Source organism: Acomys minous, assembly GCF_964271855.1.
Source record: "Acomys minous genome assembly, chromosome: 9".
NCBI lineage: Eukaryota > Metazoa > Chordata > Mammalia > Rodentia > Muridae > Acomys > Acomys minous.
This window is the reverse complement of record NC_140490.1, coordinates 6,320,300-6,346,025: the sequence shown is the minus strand read 5'-3', so window position 1 is coordinate 6,346,025 and position 25,726 is coordinate 6,320,300. Positions and strand designations below refer to the sequence as shown.

The window sequence follows — 25,726 nt, the reverse complement described above, 5'->3', positions numbered from 1 at the left end:
TTTCAAAAGTTGGGCATCTCAGATTATTTTTAAAGAAAACTTTTAATCCCAAAATATATTTTCAACCTTTTGAGAATTTTTCATTACTACTTTCATATTATTAATACTCAGAATATTTGGGTTTGAGAGAGATGTCTCCGTAAGTAAAGGTTCATGTGTCCAAGCCTGATGACCTAATTGGTTCGTCAGGTCTCACATAGTGTGTGAGAGAATTCACTTCCCCCTCTACATGTAAGTGCTGGTACATGTGTCTACACATGCATGCACACACGTAATAACTGAATAATAGTGTTATAAAAAGATTCAGAGAGTGAGAGAGTTAACAGATTCTTTTAAAACTTCACTTTTACCCCTTAGTTTAAAAATAGAATTGGTTCTTGTCCTATGGATTCAGTATTTATTTCTTTGAGAATCATTGTTCTGTAGTATATGTTATTTTTCTCCAAGTTTCCATTACTGTTTTTTTTTTAATTGATTTTCTCTCTTCTCAGCATTTTTACTCAAATGTATGGTGATCTTGGCCTCTTTGTTTAATAGTGGGACATTAAATGACATTAATTGCATGGGTTGGACTTGTCAACTCAGTCGCTGTTAAGTGTTTTGTAGTGGCATTTCATTATGTTGATTGATGTTCGGTTGTTTCTTTGATCAGATTGGATCTAGAAAGATACTGTTTCTTGCCTTCTAGGATCCAAGAAGAATAAACTTGGAAGTTCCAGTTTAGTTTGCCAGGTTTGATTAGCCTTTCTACTCCTGAAACGGTTTTCTGTTCTCAGTTTATCTTCTGTAGATAATGGTACTGCAGTCTGCCTGGGTGAGACAGATGGACAGTCACCGTATGGGGCATAAGTGTTAGCGGGGAGTCTCGGGGTTTAGCTGCTGTTTAAGCTTTGATGGTCCACCTTCTCTCTCTTCTGTTTGTTTGCCTGGCTATTGAGTCAGTCTTTCTCTATCCTTGCTTGTTCTGGAATTCATATGTGCCTGCCTTTGCCTCCTGAGCTCTGGGATTCACGGTGTGCTCCTCTACGCCTGGCATCCCTCTGTTCTTAAGGGTCCCTGCTAGCGTGCGCTTCTTTCAGGAGGAATGACAAGAGTAACTTTGTTTGCACCCAAATTTCTTCTGGGCGTCTCCACAAGCACTTAGCACTCAGCATTCTCGAGTCTAATGAGCTAATCACTGCTGCTCTGCTCTCCATTGTCCAGTGTTGCTGTTGTTTTCTTTGCTGTTGAGTTTAACCTAGTTCTAGTGAGGATTTAGGAGCAGTCAGAAATTGTGTACAAAGTGAATTCTTTGGTTTAACCTGCCCGAGTCCCAACAGCAGCTTTAATTTTTCCTTAATCATTTGGATATTATGTTCCTATACAGAGTCAGGTAATCCAATCGACATACTAAGAGTATGTGTGGTATTTGTAGCAGGTAAGGAAGATAATAGCTGTTGATGGTTCTGTGTAGTGTGTGAGGATAGTGTTGACTGGCCGCCTCAGCTTTCTCGCATCAGATATCCTTGTCCTTTATGAGCTGCTGTGTGGTTCTTTTCCTTCAGGTACTAAATCTGAATTAGTACATACCAGCCATGACTATTTTATTCCCTTTGTAAGCTATTGAATAACGACTGGCCAATAAAACTTGATGCAATTCATTGAGAACATATTGGGGGGAGGATTATGGGGGGGCAGAAGTACAAGAAAGGAAGAGACGTTTTTTCTTCTAATCTTTGGACGGTAAGTAAAGACATATTTTTTTAACTAGTAGAGCTATTCTGAAGCTGTTGGACCAAAGGCATCACATTAAAAGAAGCTTGATCTGTGAGGATAATACTGAGCCTGCACTTAGCCGTGGAGGCCTCTCCCCTCTAGCGCTTTGCTTTTACTGTGTGAAAGAATTCCTCTGACTGACAACTTAGACAACAATCAAAATAATTATTGGTACTGTTACTCAAAAGAAGTCCCGAGTAAACACACATTGCAAGGTTCAATTTACATAAATGTGGAGATCAAAAGTGCCAGCTTTGAAACATTAGTAACTATTGTTTTTACTAAAGTAAGCTAAATTGGAAATTTATATCACGTCCTTCCATCATTTCTGGTTTGTCTGCAACTTGTGTGGACCTACCTGGCATTGTATTTGTTTGGTAAAGTTGGACATTTTAATCTTTTGTCTTGATTTGTTTTGATCTGACGTTTTAGCGAATCCGGCTTCTTGGACTGATTCAAAAAAGCATTTTATTTGTTGAAGTATTTTCTTCACAAAGTTGCTTTTCTTTTTTATTCATGCCTTCTATTGCCAAATCTCGTAAGGCACATGTTTTTGATACTGGTGTTAACATTTTTAATTAATATTTTAGATGCTAGAAGTGGCAGTTTAAAAGATTGTTCTGTTAGTGAGTGATCCTTAAAAGTAAGTGGCATTTGGTTTTATTTTACAATAGAATTTAATCTTACATGTTTTTTGTTAAAGTAATGTTACCCAAAAATCTCTTATTGAACTATTTGTGGTGAGCTTTTTAAGGATGTTTAAGATTTCACATGCAGTTTAACTGATCACAGATGAAGTTGTAAATTAATACCTCATGAGCATGTTTGACTGCAGGGCATTGTTTGTGACTCAAACCTGCTTTGTTCCTATAAACTGTGAAAGGGGCTTAAGCATATGGATTAAAATTGCATGGCGATACCAGAGTACTTATGAAAAGACACTGTAGTTGGATCATTTAGAATGTACTAAAATATTATGAATAGCCATAAAATGTAATAATTCCCTTAAGCTTTTAAGAGTTATAAGATTTAGTTTTTATTCCTTTGTTGGATTTAACCACCTTAATAAGGAAATTGTTTTGCTGCTTTTAAAGCTATGCATGGCGTTAAGAAGAACCATTGACATAGTGTGATGAAGAGAACAGATGAAATTTCTCTGGAGATATACATAGACCTTCGCATAAATGATATATTTTCATTTTTATTTCATTCATTCTTTTCATAGGACCTTTACGGTAAAAATTGTTCATTGCTATCTTCTAGTATAATGTCATTAAATTACTTTTTTGGTATCAAATCAGATATATGTTGGCACCGTTTTTCATTTACAGTCTGAAAATCACCTAGTGGGTGACCTACTCTTTTGGCCATGATAAATTGTTAATTATTTATTGAAAACAAATATGGAAGAAGAGTTATGGGCTCTGTTCTGGGGTTGCTGAAGCGTGAGTAATGGGCGAACAGTAGGACAGGTACTGTAAGATGTGCAGGGGCTTTGGCGTTTCTGTACTTTTAGAACACTTTGATAGCTGTTTTGAAAATACTTCGGACAGGAGCTAGAGAGATGACTCAGCGGCTAAGCGCACTGGCTGCTCTGGCAGAGGATGCAGGTTCAGTTCCCAGCCCCACATGGTGGGTCACAGGTCACAGCTGTCCGTCACTCAGTTCCAGGGCTTCTGACACCATCACACAGACACAATACCAACGAACATAAAATAAAAATAAATTATTAAAACAATAAAGAAATACTGTGGACAGCGGCAATGTGGAAAATGATTTTTAGGTTACAGCGGGTAGGGTGACTGCGTCATTTGGAAATAAAATGTACTAATGATGATGGGTCTCACATTAGGTAGGACATTTAAGTGTTTAATATCCTTGACATACATGCTTACGTTAATTGCTTCCTAAACAGTCTCTTAGATGTTTATGGAAATGTGTTCTTTAAATATTTTGGCCAGCTGTGGCCATTGAGACTATTTAAATTGTCACTGAAAGGCCAGTGCCCCTGGCACGGTTTGGTTCCCAGGAGGAAACAAAACAGAGATTGTAGGACTTGCCCTGGATGTTGACTAACAGTTTCTGACCTTCCTGTTTCTGTGTGTGTGTGTGTGTGTGTGTGTGTGTGTGTGTGTGTGTGTGTGTGTGTAAAGAAAGTCATAACCTTGCTTGCTTCAACAGGGTCTCAAAGAAAGAAATTATTCATTCTGGTAGTCAGTGATGGTTAACTTGCCCGAGAGAAAGAGCATGGGTCAGTATAGGTAGTGACAAGTCAGCAGTAGACCTCAGACTTATGACTTAACTCACTGTAGCAAGTGATTTGCCAGTATTATACATTTAGTAGTCAAAAAAATAGCAGCATGAAGTAGTTATTATTATTATTATTATTATTATTATTATTATTATTATTATTATTATTATTATTAATTTTCCAATGACAAAACGGAGGCACAGCAACTGTTTATGATCACGTATCTGGGTATTTAAAAGGTGAGGTTTCAGTGTAGATGGCTTTTTATCCAAAGCCTCAGTGTAAATACCACTGGAGTTATTTATCAATCCCAATTGATACATATGGGCATGAGTGGATATGATCATCAGAGTAAATTTAGGTGAAAAGGGTCAAGCTAGAGTTGAAGGAAATCTACACTTAATGGGTTGGCCAGAAGAACAAGAAGTAAAGAAACTTGAGAAATAGAGCTGGGTGGACATTGTGCCTTATTAACTAAAGTATGTATGTAAGTGGCAAATGAATTACTAACTCAGTGGAAAAGAAAGATATACAAGTAAGTTCACATGTTATATAAATCTATTTTGTATAAAACTTAAATAAAAATAGTTTACATTTAAATTTTATTTGATTTAGAAATACATTATGTCAGACATTGGTATATTTTGGATGGCTGCCTCCCCTCCTATTTTTTTCTTTCTTAGAATTTATTTTAATTTAAACACATGTGTATGTGTGTGTCTGTGCATATTTGTCCAGGTGTCCTCGGAGGTCAGAAGAGTATTTCAGCTCCTCCCCCGACGCTGAGGTTACAGGAGCTTGTGTGCTGTCTAACACGGGTTCTGAGAACTGCACTTTTGTCCTTGGGAAAAGCAGCAGACACAGTGCACCCACAGTGGGGCATAAATAACTCTCCTTTGCAGACAGGAAATGATGCAGTGTACAATGCCATAATATACCTGAAAAATCCATGCCTTCCTGTAACCATATGGAAACTCAGTACATTCTTTCCTAGAATAATATTTTACATGTATTTAGGATTCATTGTTCCAAGCGACAGGAAGTCTTAACTAGAGCAATCGTAACTAAAAATGTAATTTAGTCATGTTTCCAAAGTGAACTCACGTAAGGATAGAGAGCTTGGCTGGGCCTTAGGGGTGACTAAACCCAAGGACTCGGGTTGTTGGGAATTCCTTCTGTTCATCCTCTTCTTCTGTTCCTCGGTTAGCTTCACCATGTCAGTCCCTTCTTCATGTCACTCCTCAGTTTCTGCCCAGGTTTCGTGTGTTCGTAATGGCCCTGCAAGCTCTTCTCACTGCTCCCTTGAAACACAGTCAGAGCTTCTGATTGTCAGTTCTGGATGCTATATTTTATATTCAAGATATAAATCTAGAAAAAAATAGTGTTTTTGTATGATTTGCTTGCAAGAAATAGTGAAGAAAGCATTTCGCTATCTTCTAAAGGGTGACATCAAGTGACGTAGTTGTGGCTGTATCTCACTTGTAGAATGGCTGAAAACTTTTCCAGTTCATATTTTGGATGGCCTTGTGCATTTGGTATGTTTGGCAACTTAATATATTGTTGGGTGAATTTAATTGTGGCGTTAGTAATTTGCCTAAAGAATGAGAAAGAATGCTATTTTTGTTGCTTGTTTTATGATTTGTGAAGATTTTACATTATACTCTTCTGAATTCTTTTAAAAGAAACCTCCTCAAAGGCCCAGGGTTTTTTCCTTTCTGCTCATTACCTCAGAGCTGCACGTGCTTTGTGAGGGTGACCCTCCGTGATGGCGCATGACTAGAGAGAGACTGAGGTTCCTAATGTTGTGTGGAAGGCTGTATTTAGCTGTTGGTATTTCAAGTTGGAACACTTCCTTCTGCTGTGCCTTTAGTTAATGAGTCATCTGGAGAAAACGGGCTGCTCTTGCTTTCAGGAAGAGTCTGTAGCAAATAATAATAATAATAAGTTAAGCTCTGTGGGAGATTTCTGCCAAATAACAAGCTTAAAATGGAAAATGTTTTGTAATACACTTTATTGCCCATATGCAAAATATATACCAAAGGATATAGAAGCATTTGCCTCATTATTGTCTTCAGCTGATAAAAAAACAAAAAATAGTAGCCCTGATGTCATGCATTTTCTACAAAGTACTGTGTGGATTTTTTTTTTCTTTCCTTTCTCTTTTTAGTTGTAGACAAGTAGAAAGCCAGCATAAGGTCTATGGGATTATTTTATCTATACAGTAAACAACAGTGGGTGTAGCTTGATGGTAATTGTACGTATTGTGGTTATTGAAGTATTTCCAACTTGTAATTTTACATTTGTAAAAAGAAAAAGCCTTTCCACTCATTTACTTTAGTTGCCGGCTTTTTATTAGTCAAGATTCTTTTAGGGGTAGTTAGCAAGGGCTATGGGGGATTTGGATTCTAGTTTTGGATACTTTATATTACAGATGTCACACTGACTGCGTCCTTCAGTTTTCCTGTCTGCACAAGGTTTGATCCTAGTGACTTTTCTTGCAGGAGGTAGGAATGTATGTTATACTGGAAATTAGGAAATCTTAAGGCCCTACTGTTTAGATTTATGCTCTCTTTTCTGGAGTCCACTTGCCCGACTCTCTGAGGCACAACCATGACTGCGGCACTAGAGCCTTGAACTGTGACATCACTCTTTTCTCTTTTCCTAGGCTTTACTAGTTTAACATGGAACTGTCTATACTATTACTGCTGTACCAAGAATATCCATCCTGTGTCCCCTTCATGGGTGCTGAATTACTCTGTAGGGCCTTTGGGTTCTGCCTTCGAAGTGGTTGCGCTTTGCTTCTGGACACGCGGCTGTGTATAGCCAGTTTTCTGCCTGAGCGCACTACCGTTTTTTTCTGTATGAAGGGAGCCTTTGCAGTAGTCTATGGTATGGGAGGATTCTGTGTCCCTAATCATAGCAACAGGAAGCCAGTCACGTCTGAGACATCAGTTGGCCTGTTCTTTCAGCATTCAGTGACCGTGTCTGTGCTTTCGATATCATCTAAGTCCACAGTCTCCAAAACTGAACTACTACTGCTTCGTGCCCTCCACTCAGTTCTAACTGTAGGCATCTTTATTTCACCTGGTGCCGGGGTCAACATTTCCAGCTCTGGGCTGATGAGGTGGCCCAGTAGATGTGAGTGCTTCCTGTGTCAGCGTGGACATCTGAGTCTGAACCCACAGCACCTGTGTCAGAAGCTGCGCATGAGTCGTATGTGCCTGCATCCTTTGCACTGGGGAGTGGGAACAGGAGCTTGCTGACCTGTCAGCTCAGCTGAAGGAGTGAGCTTCCACTTCAGTGAGAGACCCTGTCTCAAGGCAATAAGGTGGAGAGCAATAGAGGAAATCACCCCAAGTTTCTGCATGCATGCACATTGGCGTGTGCGTCAGAACACTAACATACCTGTACCAGACACATAGACAGACAGAAAGACACACACATGAACAGACACTCACACACCATTTTTATTTCTCTCATCTGTGTTTCTTCCGTCAGGCTGCCTTACGACACCACTGATAAATATAACCTAAACTCTAGTCCCTTCTGCTGTCTCTACCACTAACCCCTGACCTAGCCCGTTTCCCCTCTTACGCCACCCTCCTCACTTGTTTGAATTACTGTAGATGCCTCATAATCAGTTGCTTGTTCTCTTTCCACTATGACTGCTTTTATATTCTTAGCTCATTGAACAAGTTGGCTTTTTAAAGACCTTCGTTAGATAGTGAGACTCAAATAAAAATGACTAATACCGAAAAATGCTAATCAATGGAAATATTATTGACAAGTAAATTGATTATAGCTTGTAAAACAAATATCAGCTGAGAGGTCAGGGAGACTTCTCAGCAGAGAAAGGCAGGTGAACATGTTTTTGCTGAGCAAACCTGGGGACCAGATTATACTCCTAGAACCCATGAAATGGCCAGGTGTGGTGGTGCATGCTTTTAATCCCAGCACTTGGAAGGCAGAGGCAGGTGGATCTCTGTGAGTTTGAGGCCAGCCTGGTCTACAAAGCGAGTCCAGGACAGCCAGGGCTAAAACAGAGAAACCTTGTCTCGAAAATAAAATAAAATAAAGTAAAATAACCCATGAAACGGTACAAGGAGAGAACCATCGGCACAGGTTTTCCTCTGGCCTCAGTATGCAGGCCAGGAATGCACACCACACTCATCATGCACACACACCAAGAGTCAACTGAAAAATATTTAGAAACAATAAATGTTAGTGGTTGATTATAGGATTAATAACTCAAACACTTTCAGTACTTTTTATATACAAAGGCCATAATTTATAGATTAAGCACAGTATAAATGGAATATAAACATATTAAGAGACTACAGTGGCTGTATTTCAGAATGAAAGAGTTGTTCAGATTAGGATATTCACTAACATAAACCCATTCATTCATTCATTCATTCATTCACTCACTCACTCACTTTGGTTTTTCTAGGTAGGGTTTCTCTCTGTAACCTTAGTTGTCTGAGAACTCCATCTGTAGACCAGGCTGACCTTGAACTTGTTAATATAATTCACTGGGCTTCCTGAGGTTGTCTTTGCTGTGGAAGCCCAGGATGGCTGAACCAGATGAGCTTTTCAGCTGCCTTTGGTAGCTGATGCGTGGCTTCTCCAGTGAAGTCTGGCCTTTTACAAGCTTTTATTTCAATGTGGACTCCTGTAATCTCTAGGATAACGTATGGAGCTTCCTTATAGCTCATGGTTAATCTCAAAATAGCTGTTCATACTTTAGGTTAATTTCCTCCTATTTAATTTATCTTGTAGGTGAGCTTTTTTCTTTATTCTTTGGTCCTAGACTGATGCCTTGTATAGACTTCTGGAGGATTTTTATGATTGTTTTCATAGGTGCTAGAAAAAGCACTTGGCACAATTCAATATACACTCTTATTAGCTTTTTATGAACTACAGTACAGCCTGTAGAAGAGTATACAAATCATAAGTGTGCAGCTGAAAGAATTACCTCAAAATAAACATACGTGTTTAACTGCTATCCAGTCCTAGAAATAGAACTTGGCAGTCGGGCCAGAAGCACCTGGTCCCCTCCTCTTCCCCAGAGGTGTCTTCTGTCTTTTAACACCAGAGATTAACTTTGCTGTTTTAGAATTAATAAACAGAACCAGGTAGTGTGTGTGTGTGCCTTTTTGAATCTCTTGTGTTCTTTGTCTTACCACCATGAGACTGGCTTTACACTGCATACATGTAGCAGTGCTTTGTTCATGTTCTGTTCTGGTCCATGTTTGTTGAATCCATATCAATTTGTTTTCAGTTTTCTTGACGGATATTCAGGTTGTTTCTAGTCTGACTGAAACAGAAATGACGTTGGTATGTGAGCCTCGTGGCTCATGTGCACTCATCTCTCTTGGAATCGTAGGAATGGATGACTGTCTATATAGGTATACTTGGATTAAGTTTTAATGAGGCTTTCAATTTTAGTGTTTTAAATGTTAAAGAGCTTTCCACTTGTTCGGCTGTTTTCAAAAGCTGAGTTGGGGCTGTAGCTGTGGCTCAGACATGAAATAGATTGAGTTTGGAAAAAGACTACCCCTCTTCCAACACACACCCTGTTCAACAGACTCAGGCTGCAAACTCTGTATTTTAACTGGAAAAGTTAAAGTTGGGGGTCACCTTATACACCGGAAAATACAGTACTTATCTTGCATACACAAGGCCCTAAGTTCAATACCTGTTATCACAAAATCACATCTGAAAAGCTTGAGCCATACTGATGCATAAAGGGTTTGATCAGGTTTGTTGTTGTAAGTTTGTTTTAATTATTATTTTATTTGTTGTGTATGGGTATGTTGCTTGTATGTAGGTCTGTGTCTTCAGAGACATTGGGTCCTCTGTGACTGGAGTTACAAATGGTTGTGAACTGCCATATAGGCGATAGAGTCAAACTCTGGTCCTTTGCAAGAGCAGCTGGAACTCTCAACTCCTTAGCCATCTCTTCAGCCCCTTGTTCGTTGTTTTGAGCTAAGCCCAAGGCAGGCCGTACGGCCTCCAGTGACCTTTTCACTTTGACCTCCTGAGTGCTGGGATTGCAGCCATGCACCACCAGTTCCACTTTACATGGTGCTGGGAACTGAACAACATTTGCATATGAAAATGTGTGATGTGAATAGATGATGAGTAGAAAAGTTAATGTTGATAACATTAAGACCTGTGCTGTGTAAATGAAACATCCCTTATTAGTCTCTGGCAGTTGCGTGGTCCCCAGTTACTGGAATTGTTGGGAAGTATTAGGAGGTTTGAGCTTCTTGGAAGAGCTCTGCCAAGGGGCTCGGTTTAACAGCTTCCACTCACTGCCTGTAGCGCAGTCTCTGACTCCTGCTTGTGATCTGAGACTTTAGCTCCTAGCTGTTCCTACTGCCTAATTAAACACATTCTTGTAGATGTTCCCTTAGTCAGGGTGTTTTATCACATCAATAGAAAAGTAACTAATACAAAACCTCAGGAAATGTTGCTTGCAGAAATATAAATTTTATGATATTTGTGGGGGAAGTATTTGATTTAAGTATGCATAATAAATTTCCAAAGCACCTTGTTTTGTAAAAGTTTGATACTTTTTACATTATGTTTATGTAACTAAACTGCCATTATCAAAGTTTATGAATTCAGAACAAGCTATTCAGAATTAATTTATTTTTATTATATGACACTTAAGCTAATAAAAGCTATACTGTGTTTTATGTTTTCTTATCTGCTACACACTGCCTAGGATAATTGTACATTGCATGAATATAATCATTTTCTGAATGCAAAACAGAACTTCTTAAAAAGTTTTATTTAATTTTATTTCTTGTATATGTTTTGCCTGAGTGTATGTATATGCACCTCATGTGCGCCTGGTGCCTGAGTAGATCAGGAGAGGGTATTTGATGCCCTAGAACTAGAGCTGTAAACCACCATGGGGTTGCTGGAAACTGAACCCAGAGCAGCAGTTGCTTTTAACTGCTGACCCAATTCTAGCCCTAAAGAAAGTGGAAATTTTTAAAGAGCTTTTTAAAGAAAAAGTGTGTGTGTGTGTGTGTGTGTGTGTGTAAGCATGCATGTGTTTTCTTGGGATTGAACTGAAGTCATCAGTCTTGTAGCCTTACAAAGTGAACCATCTCCCAGTCCGAAGCAGAATTATTCATAAGAACAATTAAAATTGTATTTAAAACAAATAATTTGTTTCACATGTTAGAACCTGTTTACACATTATGTTCAGTGTGTTCAATCATTGCAAATAGGTAAAACAAACATTTTACTTCCTCACTACAGAAGTAAAATAAAAGCAATTTACATGAAGTAGAGGTTGCAAAGTAAGACATGGGGCCAAATCTTTCATTCCACTTCTCCCGTGACCTACAAGTAAAGAAACGTGTTTCTGGTTTTAAGTAGTTTTTAATAGTATCATATGAATGATATTTGAAAGTCAAACTTCAGCGCCCCGATGTAGAGCTCTTTGAGTGCTGTCTGCCTCTCGGTGCTTTGTGACTGCTTTATCGCCACTGTGGCAGGGCGGAGTAATTACAGCAGGGATTTTATGAGACATCCTCATTTCTTCACACTGCAGCTTGGCACACTGCACATCTTAGTGATGCATTCTAATTCCGCAGTGCTTACACGTTTCACACGCATAGTTGTGTTGTTCCTGCTTTTATTTAATTTTTATTATCCGTGTGTATGGGTATTTTAGCTGGATGTGTGTCTTGGCACCACATGTGTGCAGTATCCCTAGAGGCCAGAAGATGGAGATGGATGCCTTAGGACAGGAGTTACAGCCAGTTGGCGACCTTCTGTACATGCTGGAGATCTCACCCATCACTCCTGGAAGAGCGGCTGGTGCCCTTAACTGCTGAGCCACCACTCCAGCTAAGTGTTACTACTGTGTGCCTGGCATGTCAAAACCAGAAAGGAAGCTCCTGGTTTAAGGGACTGTGGACCATGGATTAATCATATGAGATGGTTCTTCTGCATTCTACTAAAGGAGTACTATACGTACCACTATGATCGGACTAAAAACCTGAGTTATTCCAAATTCACACGAAGGCGCTTCTTTTACAGCTTTTAAAGAGTATCTCAGAATTCATAGGCATACATGCTTGCACAAAGACACACAAAGTGAAAATGAGGCCACACACAAAGTATGTTTGTAAATGGCTCATTAGCCAAGCAATAGCCATTTACTAATGACAAAAGAATCAAATTCTATTGTATTGTGTCAACCAAGAAATTTATTTTGAAAACTAAATCTGTTTAAGGGTTCTAGCCTTTGATGACAATAGTCACTTTAAGAATTGAGGACACTGAGCTTAACTCAGGAGCCTAAGGAGGTCATTTCATGTGGTTTCCTTTGGCTGCCTTTTGGCTTTTGTTCCTCCCATCTCTCCCTCCATCTCTTCTTCCTTGCCCTCTCTTTCTCTTCTCCACCCCGCTCCCCTCCCCTCCATCTCCTCTCCTTCCTTGAGTTCTCCGAGTTGTCCAGGGCGTTCTTGAACTTGAAATCCTTCTGACTCTGTTTACTGAGTGCTCCCTCCACAGGGGTGTGCCGCCACACTCAACTTCCTAAAGGTCTTTATGAATCAACAGACATTGGTCATGTATTCAAGGAATAATGCCCTGTTTAAAGTAACTGAAGAATTTGTTTCCACTAAAAGTCTGTGTTGAGCATATGTAGACATGACTGTTTTCAAAAAAGTTGACAAAAAAACATTACTTATATTCAGAGATTAAGTTTATTAAGATAAGCTACAGCTGGTGATGGTAAAAAACGTTAGGAGCATAAAAAAGCTCAGTGTAATATTTTGAACACCTGTAGCTTCAGACCTGTTGGAGGGGCTGGGAGGAGAGCCTAGCTTCAGGCTCAGTGGGAGACTCAGTCTCAAGGGCATCAAATGGAAACTGATAGAGTGAGCATCCCTGTCCTCCTGGTCTCCCTGAGCGCTCTGCAGAAAGTAGCCTCACCTGTGGCTCATGCACCTACACATGCGTGTGTTTGGATGGAGGTAGAAATGGGGTCCAACTGAAGGAATCTTCAAAGAATGTAAAGATTAGAGTTTTTAAAGCCTATGTGTATTCACTGTATTATTAGATATTTTGTGCAAAGTATTTTAGTCAATTGTTTATTTTTTTAACTGTGTTTGCTCTCTCGAAGAAACAATTCCACAAATTGGTTTTATGAATTTGTTCTTGGTGTGCCAGAAATTTAGTGTATTTCACATATATACAGTGTAGTAGTCTGTTTACTGAAATATTTTGATCTCTTGGACAAAACTCAAGACTCCTGTTACTGGCCGTTAGATGACTTTGAAAATTAGCTGTTGCTGGAGATTTTTAAATATAATTTTTAAAATATTTTAATATTTATTAATTTATTTTGTGTTCTTTAGTGTTTGTCTGCATGTATGTATGCCTACTGCCCTGGTGCCTCGTGCCCATGTTGGTCAGATGTGGCCTTCAGATCCCCTGAGACTGGAGTTAAAGTGCTGTGCTGCCATGTGGGCATTAGGACTCAAGCCCAGGTCCTCTGCAGGAGCAAGTGCTCCTGACCACTCATCCATGTATCTTTGCAGCCCATCATCTGTTAATCTGCAGTTAGTTCTAAAGTGCAAACAAACCGTGCTGTGTGCACAACCTAAGGTAACGTCATTTGCCAGCAACTTGCGTCAACAGTAACATCTCAGGAAACACTAGAGTCAGCATTCTCATTCATTCGTGCACTCTGAAATGTGTAGCAGATATTTTGTGTTCAGTTTGCAGCTTTGTCAATTTTCCTTTAGACCGCCGTACAAAGACATAGGTACTTCAAAGCCCATCCTGTGCTCCTGTCAGAGTTTCTGTTGATGTTGGTTGTTACACTGAGTAACATGCTAAGATGCAAATGTGAAAAATTCATTCTAATGGGATTATAGAAATGCCTTCTTAGATGAATGTTCTTAGTGTAAATATTACACTTTTTGATTTATGCTAATATTTGGGCAATGGCTATTAGAAAAGACATCTTGAAAGCTGAAATAATTTATTATAGATGGTGTTGACAGAACAAAGTTTGCCATCAGTTTTTTACAGCCACCCACCCGTGTGTGTGTGTGTGTGTGTGTGTGTGTGTGTGTGTGTGTGTAGGAACTGGACTCAGGTTGTCAGGTTTGGTGGCAAGCACCTTTAGCTGCTGAGCCTTTTTCTAGTCCTTGTCATTAGTGTGATAACAACCATCCGAGATATTACCAAGTGAAGATTTATAGCTGCAGAACATCTTTCACACACGAAGCACGGGAACAGAAGTGGGCACCTGTGGGACTGTCCCCGAGTCCCATCACTTACTACAGGATCTTTGGCTGTTCGTCTTCTGGTTACTGATGTTGCTGTAAAGATGTTGCATTCTCATTCTTATCTCGTATTGAGCTCTAGGCTTTATTTTTAAAGTTTCCTTTCATGGAATACTTTTCCTCTGAGGCATTTCGTGTCTTAATTATACCGCCCTCCCCTTTAAGGGGGGAAATGCTGTTTATATTCAGTGGGATTCAAAACACACTTCCCGTTTTAGTGCAGATTTATCATTACCCTTCAGGCTGTTCTTTAATATAGAGCTCTTTAGAATGAATATCTTAAGCTGCTCCCCAGATGTTTTAACTTCAGCAAACTTGTGGTTTTCTTTATTGGCATCTTTGTTTGTCGTATTCGGAAGATGAAAGAAGATATCGTCTGAGTATCTAAACACGTTTCATATTGGTTTTTGAATGTCTTTTGCTGCCAGGGCATGACTAGGGTAATACTTACACTGATAAGTTTTCATAATCTTTGCTTTCAAGAGGTAATATCAGAACTATTGTTGTGCTAGCAGTAATGTGAAAATGGTGTTGTCTTTTGTATGTGGTTTCGGATTTATATTTCTATGCAACACGCAGTTCGTATAGCTGTAAACATTTAGTTAATTGTTCAATAGCTTTTGCTCTCCATCATTCATACAGTAAGGGATGAGAATGGTCTGCATCCAGTACTTTTTAAAATATCCAGAAGGTTGAACTTAAAATATTAAAGATGCCAAACAGTCCTTTCCTAGATTTTTTTCCCTAAATGAAAATTCTCTGTGAAATCAGCAAGTCGGTTTTCCCTCCACAATTATAAAGATAGTTGCTAAAATCTATTGAGTGTTTAACATGTTCAAGGTAATGAATGAACAGGCAAAATCGTGTGCCTGACACACAAACTGCTGCTCCCTCACGCTGCTCACTTAGGGGGGAAGGATCAAGACCCTTACTTGATCTTGCTGCTTAGAGGCATTTGATTTTGTTTTCCGTCCTGGTCATCACCATCTTCCTCCCTGTTCCACTCAGTGCTAGGGCAGCCACTGTTCAGTCCTGTTTTCTCCTTCTGACTTGTCTTCACCTACCATTCAGAGGACAGCCACCTAATATTTTTATTGCACTCTGATTAGCAGCTGTCTATGTAGTTTAACTTTTTTTCTGAGTGTGTTCCTCCAAGTCCTCCTTAATTCGCTCTTGTTCACTTGTGGTTGAACGAAGTTTACGGTCTCCAAGCTGTAGCTTCTCTCAGATGTGCTCTCTTTCCTCTACGAAGCTAACATGGAGCAGGGAGGAAGTCAGAACTCAGTAATAAAACCCAGGAGAAGCTGAGGTCACTCTGATGTTCACTTTTCATAGTTCAGTCTCCCTTGTTTGCCTCTATTCATGGAGCCTGAAATTCTGGAGCTTTCCAATGAGATCAGTGAGTTCTTGGCTCATTAACTGTGAAATAGTCTACTGAGTAAGGGTCCCAAATTGTTCTAAGAGTTTCGGTTGAACAATTTACCCCTCTGCCCTCCTGCCCCCACACCCTAGAAATTTGGCAGAAGGGAAAACTGACGTTTTGTGGTAGATCCTGACTTTGCAGTTGTATCACTTTAGTGTCATTGTCAATGCCCACCTCCTGCCTTCCATCCCATCCTTGACTTCTACGAAATCCCATATGTATTTTGTTGTCTAGCTGTAACCCTTGTTGGTATAAGCTCTTCCCCTTCCCCAGAGTAAGATGGTGGCCCAGCTTCATCTTGGATTAATTCAGATGGTCAAATCTTCAAACTCCCCTTTCTCCCACCAACCTCACAGAGAAAAGGGAGAACACTGTGGCAGGAGGTGCAGTCTGAAGAACCTACACTTATTTGTCGCTTTGATTTACTTCCTCTTTTCCTGGTGTGTGTGTGTGTGTGTGAGTGTGTGTGTGTGTGTGTGTGTGTGTGTGTGTGTGTGTGTGTGTGTGTCTCTGTCTCTCTGTCTCTGTCTCTGTTTCTCTGTCTCTGTCTCTCTGTCCCCCGCTCCCTCTCTCTGAGACACCGCCCAAGAGAACTGTTGGTTTTGAGGTGATTTTTGTTAGCCCCCATAGCTTGCCATTGAGCTTCAGAGCGCAGCCAGTGTGTCACTGGCCAACCAGCGCCTGTGAAGTTTGGTAAAGTCGGGTTTTCTCTCTAGCTTCCTACCACCAGCTACAGATGTGTGCAGGTGTGAAGCAGTCCTGCTGGCTTGAGCCTGTTCTTGGAATGCTTCGTATCTCTGTGAAACCGTATCAACAACATGCCTCTTTGGTACCTTTATTTGTATGACTTCATATTTATACGGCTTTTCTGGTTGCTGTCAGCGGGAATGTTGGCTGTGACACATTATTTGTTACTTGCAGTCGGAAGTTCAGTATGTTATATTTTGATGGGGATTTAAACGTCTGCCTGAGTGTTTCTGATGAGTGATTTGTTTTTAAAGTTTGACAGAGAAAAATGATCAGCTGTTGCTCAACCGTTTTTCGTTTCCATTGCGTATATTTCTAGAACTTGTCTGTGATCGGAGAAACTCTGTCCCACTTAAACTGTGGGGTTTGATAAAACCAAGAGCAGAAAGCAAACCAATAAAGAAAGATGAGAAGAGCGTGTAATTTGTGTTTTGGAGTTACCCATGGATAGGATGTCATTTATGCTTACCCGGAGACTCCACATGTCATTTTGAGGATCATTTTCCTACAGTATTTTTCTCTTCCTTGCATGGCTTAAAACTAAATGTCAAACAATTTACTGTTTAATGAAAATTGTAAATGGGTTTAGTGGAATTGAGTTATATGTTTTTATGATAGGTTGAAACCTAATGCACGTGTCATTTATGTAAATTTGGGAGCAATCATTTTAATCATCTATATTTAGAAAGTGCTTTTGAGCAGTATATTTGATTATCTCACATGCTTAAAAAAAACCCTCCATCTTCAGAGTTATAAATGAGAATAATTAAACCTTTAAAAATTTTAGTCTTCAGCAGAATAACGGCTTATCTAAGTAACACGTGCTTAAAACCAACTTTTTATCAAAGAAAATAACATTAGAAGGTAGAGACATGCCTCCAATTACAATCCTCATGAACTAATCACTTAACTTTAGCTTTGAGCGACTGTTACTTTTTCCATCTTTTTCAAATATACTTAAATATAAGCATATGTGGGGAATGTTCTTCTGGCTTTTATCAGACTGACATTTGAGTGATTTTCTTTCTTTCTTTTAACCTCATAGAACATTTGTGGTAAAAGATTTCAAAGCTTTGAGTCTTACAATTTGCCTATGGATTTCCATCCCCTGTGTTATTCTATTAACATTTGGTCTTAATAAGTATGACCTGTTTGGAATTACTGATGTTTTAAATTTATTATTTGTTTAGATGAGAAGTTCAGGAAAGAAAATTGGAAATCCTTCTTGGCAGTTACGAATGCTTGCTCAAGGAAGCTCTTTGTGCTTCCTGTGAAGATTTTAATGAAATGTCTTATTCCTCCTCATATGTCTTACCTTCCTGAATTGTTTTAAATTACTGGTATTTGCCTCTATGCTGTAGTAGTTAACACAATGTGAGGCCTTCTTTTTTCAGATGTGTGTGTGCCTGTGTCTCCCTTCTCTGCTCTGCACTGGCATTTTTCTTCCTCTCCTTTGGCCCTAACACAGCAACTTCAGTTTCAATTAAAATGGAAAGCAGCCTCTCTTAGAAGCAGAACTTGTGTAGCTTGGCTCTTGTGGGCTTGCTTTTCATACTTCTCCGTAGAAATAATTGGTGATATAGTGTAGGTTATAACCATGGTATCCTGCATTTCAAGTAGAAGTTGTTTTATGTCACATAAGTAGGAATCGTATTAAGAATTAATTAAAGCCAGGTGTGGTGGTGCACGCCCAGCCTTTGAATCCCAGCACTCAGGAGGCAGAGGCGGGTGGATCTCTGACTTCCAGGCCAAGTAGAGCTACATAAAGAGAACTGCTTTATAAAAAACAAAAGAAGAAGAAAAGCCTTGAAACAAATAAGCAAACACAAATTTAAATTTTTATTATATTTAAATTGAATTTACTGCAACCCTCCAAAATGTTAGCTTTCTTGAGCAAATACGGAGGTGCCAATTTTCTCTACACCTTTCACAGAAACCCTGTCTCGTTTGCTGTTTTACTTTATAGCCTGATACCAAGTTAAGTAAAATGGGGTGTGCATAGTGAGTCTGGGGCCAGCCTGAGAACAGTATCACCCTCCAGTATTCCAACTGCTTTTTAAAGTGAATATTTCGTGAGTTTTAGAGACTAATAACGCAGGTAATGGAAGAGCAAACTTGCTCACCTGCTAAGTGGATAAATCTACTAGCTCCAGACCTGTGTTCTGGGTGTGAGCTTGGGGTGCACTGTAAAGCAGGGCATCATCACTGATCCATCCTAGTTAGGAACGTGTCAAATACCGGACGTCATGCTTTGTCCTGGGTCTCGGAGTCAGGCATCCAATTGACGGGCTTCTCCTTCTGCTCCTTCGCTTGGGTTGGAGTTGGACTTACCCCAGAGCATTTAAGGGAGCGCAGAGACACACACATCTTCTTTGGAAATTTCCACTCTGGCGTATTATAGACGACAGAAGTCCAAAATGTCTATACAGCCTAAGGTTTAGAAAAGTACGTATTTAATTCTCTTTTGAGAGAGGGTAGCATGAAAAATGTCAAGCACTGGTGAGTTTCTGTCTGTGGTTTTAAGGTCTTCGTCTTCCTACACGCAGAGACATGATTTCAGAAGTCAGTTAGGGAGACAAGTCAGGAGAGCTTTGGTTTATTAGTTCATGTGGAAAATTAGGATAGTGATAGGGATTTTATGTGTCTTCTAAAGTTAGGTTCGTTGGTATATACTAAAATATAGTTTACATAAAAAACAACCCCTTATGTAATACATTTTAAATGTGGATGTATGTACTGTGCAGCCATCAACAAAATGAAAAATGTTCTATTTTTCAAGTCATATTTCTTTGTAGATAGATTGTCTTTAGAACCCCTCATCTGTGCAGCTCATTTCAACCACTGTTGTTTTTTCTTATCCAGAATTCTGGAAAAATGCAATGGTTTTGCATGTTTGCTATTATGTTTGGTTTCTTTTAAATAGCTTAGGGTTTTTGGTTGTTGTTGGTTGGTTGGTTTTGTTGTTGTTGTTGTTTTCAAGGGTAATCCATTTATTGAAGATAACAGTTGTTGATATTTTTCTTACTATATAACAGTCTTCTTCCTATGGACATATCAATTAGTTCATTTACTAATTTGTTTGTGGAAATAATACGGCTGTAGTAACTGCTGAGGTTCCTGAATTGTAATAGTCACCTGTTTAAATTTTTTCCAAGGTATCACCAAACACTGCTGAGCCTTTTGAGTTTTCCATCAGCAGTGTGTGTTTCTACATGTGTTGCATCTGTCAGTTATGGGTATTTTCACTGCTTAACTGTTTTCAGCTCTTTTCATGTCTTTACTGGGGGAAAAATGCATCACTGTAGTTTCAGTGTGGGTTTTCCTAGCCCTAATGATGTTGATAGCTGCACTTACTTCATTGATTTGGTTTGATAGTCATCACAGCAAGGTATGACGGGAAGTGAGAGTGTGAGGAGGGAGGGAGGTGCTTCTCAGGAAGTAGCTTGTGTACTGTGAAATATATTATCAGGGCCAGTTGTAGATTTGTTATTGTTGTCATCATTGAGGAATATCAGATAAGAAAGTTGGTGTTCCTAAAGTTTTCTTACTAAACCTTCCCTGTGACTCACTAGTTTAAAATATCAGGCAGCTCAAAGAAGTAAGATAGGTATTTTGGAAGCCTTGGCTTAAAATTGATAAGAGTAGCCAAGCATGTTGGCTCACAGCTTTAATACCAGGGCTGGAGAGGCAGAGGCAGCTGGCTGGGGCGCGTGCTCTTCCCCCCCCCTCCCCCTCCCTCTCCCTCCCTCTCCCTCTCTCTCTTCTTCTCCATCCCTCTTCTCCTCCCCCTCCCTCTCCCTCTCTCCCAAAACAAGGTTTCTCTGCATAGCCTTGGCTGTCTAGGACTCACTTTGTGGACCAGGCTGGCCTCGAACTCACAGAGATCTGCCTGCCTCTGCCTCCTGAGTGCTGGGGTTACAGGTGTGTGCTACCATGCCCACCTCCAAATAGTTGGAGCTCTTGAGTTTAAGGTTTGCTCTACAGAGTGAGTTCTAGGACAGCCAAGGCTACACAGAGAGACCTTGTCTTGAAAACCCAAGGAAAGAAAAGAAATTCTATAACAGCATGTTCACCATAGGTTTATAGGAGCAAGACTTATTTTCTATTGCTACCATTACACATGAACCAAAATCATGGAATTATTAAGAGTTCCCTGGTGGCTTTTCTAAGTTATAATGAATATTTATAAGAGACACCCCCCAACATACTGTTTCCTTTTTTAGTTTAATTTTATTATATTTGTGTGTGTGCACACATCCAGGGATGAAACTCAAACAGTCAGCCTTTCTAGCAAGTGCTTGCCGCTGCTGAGCTGAAAGGTGGAGCCACGCTGGCCTTGAACTACCTCCACCTCTCCAGTGCATCTTACCCCTATGGCCAATCATAAGTGGCTGTTGTTTTCTTTATTGTCTTTGTGTGTAGAAAAGTTTTGTTTCTAAGTGGATATGTGCACTGTGCGTGCCTGTGGCCCGTAGAGCCTGTAAAGGTGGAATTACAGATGGCTGTGAAGCAGGCAGTGTGGATATTGGAGACCAAACCTGAGTCATGTGAAGAAGAGGGCTCTTAATCACTCCGCCGTTTCTCCAGCTCCCTAGTCTTGTTTTCATGCCTGTGTTTTTATGTTTTGAGTGCTAGTCTTTATTCTTGAGTACTGACTTTTCTAACTTAAGTTGCTTTGTCACAAAGCATATATTATTTAGTTCTGTGGATTTTCTGTTGTCAAATAAAGCTCAACTCATTGAAAAGTTAGTATTCTTCATTCTAACTTTATATATTTTAATGAGAGCAAGCAAAAATTACTTTCTGTGTCTTGCTATAGCATCAGTACTCTGCTGTTAAATTGTTTAATCACCGACCTTCACCTAACCTGCCTTGGATAGTAATGATAAATATAATGCTTCTCAAAAGGTGAATTTCTCTGTAATACAAATTCCTGCATTTATTTTCATCAGTACTTGTGCCTTGATTTTGGTGGCAAAAGAGTGCTTATTCTGAATGAGGATGTTAGTCTATATTTATCTGGTCTTTTAGCTGCCCACCTGCCCCACAGTCAGCTCTTTTCTGATTAAAGTAGTATGCTAGGGATCCATCAGCTTTACTCTCTTTTTTCACCCAGAAGTCATTGCTGTCTTTGTTTTAGAACGCAATGTTTATACATTAGAACATTTCACTTGATAACCCCTCATGTATATACTATCACTTTTATTTGGTACAGATTCTCAAGATACTTATTACTAAACAGCCAGAGGTTTTGTGTTGTTTTTTGTTTGTTTGGTTGGTTTGGTTTGGCTTTTTGAGACAAGGTTTCTCTGTGTAGTCTTGACTATCCTGGACTCACTTTGTAGACCAGGCTGGCCTCGAACTCACGGCGATCTGCCTGTCTCTGCCTCCCAGGTGCTAGGATTAGGCGTGCACCACCACCTGGCTAACAGCCAGAATTTTAATTGCAGCTTTGCTACCATATTACTCATTGGTCTTTGAGGCCTCACTTCTTCCTTGTACTATACTTGTTTTCCTCAAAAACAAAGCAGAAGTAGAGATAACTGCATTAATTGTCCAGGAATTATTATTCATAAAGGATTTTGTATGTGAGAGTGGAAAGTGTTACTTAAAATTTAAGTTTTACATAAACCAGTATTAAAACTACTTTAGATAGAAAGCAGGCTGTGGGTCTCACACACCTTTAATCTCAGCACTTGAGGCAGAGGCAGGTGGATCTCTATGAGTTCAGGCCAGGCTGGTCTACAACGAAAGGTTAGCTAGGGCTATATAGTAAGTAAGACCTTGTCTCAAACATCAACTAACTACAAAAATGTTAGAAAGATAACATGGTATTCCTTAAGAAATCCTGAATTGAATTTGTGATAGGAATCAAAGTGTTCTCATATAAAAGTATTTAAATGTATCCATGATGAAATTGTGGAACAGAGACGAAGGTTGTGAATGTTAATATTTTTCTCCCTGATTATTTCATATTAATCGTAAATAAGAAGTTCTAATGTTGAGTAAATTGTTCTGATAATTGTATTGAATGATAACTATAAACCATCCCAAATTACATTTTATGCCAAAAATTTTATACCAATAAATGTTATGCCAATAAATATTCATGCAGACCTGGAACTCAGAGCTCCCTGACTCTGCCTCTTGATTGCAGGGATCAAAGGATGTGCTTCATATCCAATCTACTTTTAATGCCGGTTTTATCTATTTGCTGACTATAGTTAGCCACTTTCTGTAAGTCATAGCTTCAAACAGTATCATGGGTCTGTCCTGCAGCAATGCAGCTTGTAGATAACTATAGTTGCACAGAATGAATTGCATTCTCCCAAATCATTTCGTGCATTTTTTATATTTATCTTGTTTTATATTTCTTATTGCATATCATAGTAGGATAAGCAGCTTTTTATGTGGAACTTTCTCTGTTTTGCAGTCTTCTCTAGGATGGTGCTTGTGAAATAGAACTTTACAATGATGAGAGAGTGGGAGAAATTGATTGATTCTGCCTGTATATTGTCAAATTACTTTCTGAAAGATGTCTGTCACTAATACTGTCATTTGTCGACATTTTCACATTTCTGTTAATGCTGAGTATAGCTTATATGCTCAACTAGTTATTTTGTGAAGAAGAAATCTATATGTAGTTGATTAATAACAAGAGTTAGCCATTGCTTCTCAACATTTACTATTTTCTTTCTTTTGTTGATTTAAACTTGTCGGGCTCTTTATGTTTTTGTTTATTCGTAATAGTTAGACTTTATCAATATCAAGATTTTCCTTTGTGTTAATGTTAGACTTTTCTTTTTATGTAGAAAAACTTTACTTTTTATGTAATCAAAATTATTTCTTCTATGTGCCTCTGTTTTCTGGAAGCTAATAAATAGTTATTGGGTAAACATTGACTTCTAGTTCAGATCCTTCCCCTCGCTGTCTAGAGTATAAAATACACTTTTCATTATCTTCTAACATCCTTTACTGTATAAGAAATTGGATGGTAATTTAATTTGCTTTTCTTTTTAGAGCATTTTTTAAAAGCACTCATTTTTATCCTATATATAAGTGTATGTTCAAATTCCTATTTTCTGGTAAGAATATTTAGGACTTAGAAAAATCTAGATTGTGTATTTTGGCTTTTTTGTTTTCTTATTTAAAAATTTAGGTTTTTCTTTATTTTTTATTATCCTTTTTAATTGCCAGTCTCTTTTTCTTCTATTTCTAACTGGTGGCTGGTAGGCTACCTAAGTAGATATTTTTATTTGTCTTTCATATTTTATTTCATTAATAATCTCTTTTTCATAGTTTCCCTATTCACTGATACCCCTTTAGTGTCTAACTAGTCTTCTTCATTGAGAAGATTCCACAGAGATGGGTGGTGCATGCCTTTAATCCCAGCACTTGGAAGGCAGAGGCAGGTGGATCACTGTGAGTTCAAGGCCAGCCTGGTCTACAAAGTGAGTCCAGGACAGTCAAGGCTACACAGAGAGATCCTGTATTGAAAAACAAAAAAACCAAAAACAACCTCCCCCCCCAAAAAAAACAGAAAAAGAAAAGATTACACACTGGTAAATTGATATAAACTGCTGTTCTACATTCAAGTTTTCCTTAGTAGGTTGTTGATAAGAGTGCCTCAAAAAAGTAAAACATGGAGGAAAACATTTGATTCAAGAGGAATACCCACACCAAATGAGGATGTTTCTACAAAACTTGTGCATGCACTCATAGTGGGGAAAAAAATATAGAAGCAATTTAAGTATCCATTGACAGACAAATTCATAAATAAATGTAGTGTAATAAATACTACTACAGATATGTCTTCTCTTAGGCAGTGTTCTATTGCTGCAAAGAGATGCCATGACCACAGCAGCACTCTTGTGAAGTAAACCTTTTAACTGGGGCCTTGGTTGTGGCTTCAGAGGTTTAGTCTATAATCGTGCTGGTGGGGAGCACGCCAAGCATGCAGGAAACCATAGAGCTGGAGAAATAGTGAGTCCTACATGCATTAGAGAGAGCTGGAGAGCTACGAGGCCTAGCTTGGGCTTTTGTAACCCCAAAGCCCACTCCCAGTGACACGCTCTCTCCAACAAGGCCACGCCTACTCCTACAAGGATACACCTTTCAGATCGCAGCACTTCCCAAGCCTGCGAGGCTGTTCTTCCTGAAACCACCATGCCTTGAAAGTAGTTTTTGAAAGGGTCTTATTTCCAGAGACCACATATTATATAACTCCATTTGTATGCAAAGTGTCCAGATGGAGAAAAATAGAGATAAAAGACATATCCGTGGTTGTTGAAGGTGCAGTGTGAGATGGTAGAGCGATTTGGTTCTGCAGAGTATTGACTTTCTCCTTATTTTTGACAGCGTTTTGAACTTGGTGACAGTTACACAAATGAATATAATTGAGTAGTGTGTTTGAAGTGTGCGAATTGTATGGTGTGTGTGTGTGTGTGTGTGTGTGTGTGTGTGTGTGTGTGTTGTTTGCAGTATTGCAGTACTGGCTATTGACCTCAGAGTCTCACATGTACTGTCTGCCTAGCACATTATTTATTTTTTTAAACTGTTAGAAGAAAAGAAGGAAGGCAGGAGGGAAGGGCAAGAGAAAACAGGAAGATTGAGGGAATGACCAAACTAAGCACATTACTTGTTCCGGGGTGGCCTGGCCGGCCTTGCAGTGTTCTTGGAAGAGCTTTCCTGTGAAGATCAGACTCTTCCGTTTAACCCTGAGCATCAGGTGGGCATAGCTTTACAGATATAGTGTTTAAAACCCGCATTTCACTGTCTTCCCTTACTACCTATTCAATTTTTTTTTTTTACATTTGATTTTTGTTAGAAAAGCATAATTTTTGATTCTCAGATGGGAATTCTAGCTGGTTTTTTGCTTTTGTTTTGTGTTTTTGAGATACAGTCACCTGGGCTGACCCTGATCTTGCTATGTCACCTGACTGACCTTAGATTCTCACACCAGCCCATCCATAGATTCTGCCTTGGAATGGCCAGTTTGCCAAATGTAACCTTAGTGGCAAGTTTATAAATATTACTTTACTGTATACTTAGTATAATGGCTAAGTTCGGAAGCATATATTTTAGATATTTAAAGTTATGTATTGACAGAAGAAATTTAGTTCATTTCTTGAGTGTAAATATACAGTTTTAAGATCCCACTAATTATATTTTAATTAGAAGAATTTGCTGTTTGTGAAAACTGACATGATGCTAACTTGCCTTCTA

At 39.1% G+C, this 25,726-nt stretch overlaps 1 protein-coding gene across 3 annotated transcripts in view; it reads left to right on the top strand.

The window, feature by feature from the left end:
* The window catches only part of ADK (adenosine kinase), a 390,229-nt gene that overhangs the window by 93,891 nt on the left and 270,612 nt on the right, over window positions 1-25,726 (top strand). The gene's annotated exons all lie outside the window — the stretch shown is intronic.